Source organism: Pollicipes pollicipes, unplaced genomic scaffold (assembly GCF_011947565.3).
Source record: "Pollicipes pollicipes isolate AB1234 unplaced genomic scaffold, Ppol_2.1 Scaffold_4740;HRSCAF=5597_pilon_pilon_pilon, whole genome shotgun sequence".
In the NCBI taxonomy this organism is placed as follows: domain Eukaryota; kingdom Metazoa; phylum Arthropoda; class Thecostraca; order Pollicipedomorpha; family Pollicipedidae; genus Pollicipes; species Pollicipes pollicipes.
The window spans coordinates 34,577,883-34,581,121 of NW_023596545.1; positions in this window are offsets into that span (position 1 = coordinate 34,577,883).

Consider the following 3,239-nt stretch of genomic DNA (forward strand, 5'->3'; position numbering starts at 1 on the left):
AATGCCGAGAGATGTTGAGAACCATTTCCTTACACATGCAGTCCAAACTGGACTCGCGGAGGCAGAATGTCAAATTTCATCCGCAAATCAGCGAACTTGGACCAAATTTCTGCGAGGTCACCCAGTATCTAGTTTTTACCCCTTGGCTCAGTGTTTCGCTGCGCCATATCCTTGTCAACGTCCCAGACAGTCCTCGAATATGTTTTGCATATTGTCGCCAGTTTTAAAGACATTGTAGTTTATGTCAATGCGATAGGCCAATAAAGCTTACATATATTGAACTAATGTCTTTGTTCGACGAATAGCCCGTCATTTCCCAAAACTGCGTTGGTTAGCTGCTTAAAATCATGTTCCTAAAGAAGCTTAGAACCAAAAGACATAAACCGTGTTTCGAATGTGTTTAATCAACAATGGTCCAGAAAACACGGACCCAATCACTCAGGGGCGATGTTCTTAAGTTGGTGCCTTCCAGTCTGATCAATCACTGCCAGAAAACTGGCCGAAAGTCATTCCACTGCAAGTTATAAGACCATAGAACCTAGAATGCTTAAAGATCAAACCATACCAGTGAACTCATGTCGGAACGCTTCTACAATATTCAACAAAGCTGTGCCTACCTGAACAAATCATAAGGGTTCTGACTTTTGTACTTTGACTTCAAGCTTACCTCAGCTAGCGCAGTGGCCTGCTTGGAACTTCGAAATTTTCCCCGGGTAGGTACACACCGTCGTTGGGGCCGTACATACTCAGCTGCTGAGGACGTGGGGCGTCGCATGCCTCTTACCCAGGCAGAAAGGGCGGACAACGCGGAGAATCGATCCCCGGACTTACTTCTATTCTCGCACTTCTGGTTTCTCACACGCGCGACTTTATCACTTTACTGCCGGCACCGTCCCCCGGACACAAAATGGATATCTAAAAAGGTGACGTAAATGTTGCGTCGCTCCGCTCCGCCGTTTTTGTTTTTGTTTTTGCCTAAACCCAGAAACATTTAAGGCATGAACTCGTGTAACCCTTGCCGAGCCCGGTTCAGAATCTATTACGTGTCGGGATGTCACTCATGTAACCTAAATGGTTCATTTCCTCGCATTCATTTCTTCCCTCCTTTCAATCTCGTAGCCCGTTTATTCCTGGCCGCGCACAGGCTGCATATGCCTACCCCACGGTGAAACGAACGAAGCGTTACAACGGAGGCTCCGGGGTGTAGCGCCACCAGAGGGGCAAGGGGGCAACAGATATCTCTTCCGTTCGTTCTCCGCAATATGAGGCACAACTCCTGGGAACCCATCCCTGAAGCCGACAAACTTGATCGCCTTCTTGTGACCCTGCCCGCCAGTTCAGCAACAGCTGAATGCGGTTTCAACGCGGAGCAGGGGCTGAAAACTTGCTTCGCTTAATGGTGACGCGGATGAGTATCAACAGAGCAGCAGTGCGTTACGTGTACTGCCTTTGCCTTGACCGAAGGGACCCAGCTCATGCCGCATTCGCGCTTCTGCCAGTGAATACTCGTCACGTCAGAGGACATTTACCTGCGCTTAAGGCCGCATCACAAACGGTGTTGGTGCAGACCTGGAAGGAGTATGTGAATTCCGTGATCCTCAAGTATCGTCTCGCGTGGGTGCTTGTATCGCTACGGTAATAATCAGCGAAATTTGCTCTGCTATTAGTTTCTCAACAAACCAAAAACGATTGAAAACGGGCGTCTAGGTCACATCGTAACTTTGGGGTAGGTATACACGAAATGTCACCACTGCGAAGCTTCTGCCACTTTATATGATGCGCTTATAACCTATTACGCCACATGACCTGCCGGCCTAGATGATAACGTTCACTGCGCTGAAAAGAGGCTACGAAATTGCGATAAAGATTTCCTATCGGAATGGGGCAACGGAAGTCTTTCCACATTCGGAAGGAACCTTATGCCATTGCAAACTTTTCAAAAAGTTGTGGGTCTCAGTCCTTGCCCCATGTCCATTGCCCCATCTCCGGCCTCCGCGCCGCCATGCCTTACGGTGGTGCGGCGCAAGGCACATTATAAATTTAGATAGCGATGATCCTTTGCGAAAACGACTGATATTAAACGCGCGATTACTTACCCAGGTTTTAATTCAAGTCTGGTTGTGATGGCTTTACGCCCTCGCTTCTTCCATTCAAAATTGATGACACTGTCCCTGCCACAAGCCAACTGGATCGCTTTTATAAAAGCCTATCTGTATCTGCATCATCCCTTCAAGTACTAGGAACTTTGGTGCTTACGACTTGGGTACACTTTAAGATATTGTTCTAAGAATACATCCAATGAGCAATAATAATGTTATGCCACTTTGTTTCAATATCTTACGGTGCATCATCTAAATCAGGAGTTTGATTTCTTACCTTTTGTGCGCGCTAACACCCGCGCAGCTGGAACAGGCATCTGCAACCATTATACGCCCAAAATGTACGACTTACGACAATTCCTGCCTTGAGAAAGCGGCTTCTCAGCATACTCAACCATATGCATCGCCAATTAGATTGCCGATGAAATATAATTATAATATGTAAATTAAATTTGCCTTTGAACGTATAGCCGCACGCTGAATGTACTTTGGTTGCGTGGCGAAGCGTTGCCAGCATTGCTAATGGCTTAGTCGTGGAAACTGTGTTTTGATCTCACAGGTGGTTTGATCTACGGTAATTATGAAGTGCGAAGGCATCTCCTGCGCGGCCATCGCGCCGAAAGACGTCAATGCATATTAAACATCACATACGATGGTCTTATTTAAATTCAGCAAAGACTTCATGCAGTTTGTCTTCCGATGCGTCTCGTATTTTGTGTTTACACACAAGATGATGTTCGTTATATGGTCGAACCAAACATGTTGCGGTGTGGGACTGGGTTAAACGGAATCCGCAGCAGATTATGGGCGCGTTGCGTTCGCATCACACAGGGATCTACCGATCGTTGGGCACTTGAGTTTTGGGTTGTTGAGTGTATGGACGGGAAGGGGGCGTGCGATGATGACTCATGTGGGACTGCTGACGTGCGTGGGGCTGCGTCCATGAAATGTCGACGAGTTTCATTTTTTGCCCGTGTGATAGGGAGGGGGGAGGCTGGAGCTGGGGGGGGGGGGGGGGGGGGAGGGGAGTCTTGGATCTGTTTGCGTCTGCAAACAGATCCAAGACTGGAGAAAGTACAAAGTGCCCTGCCATTATCCTGAGGGCAACATTCTGGATGGTCTTCAGGGTTCTTACTTTAA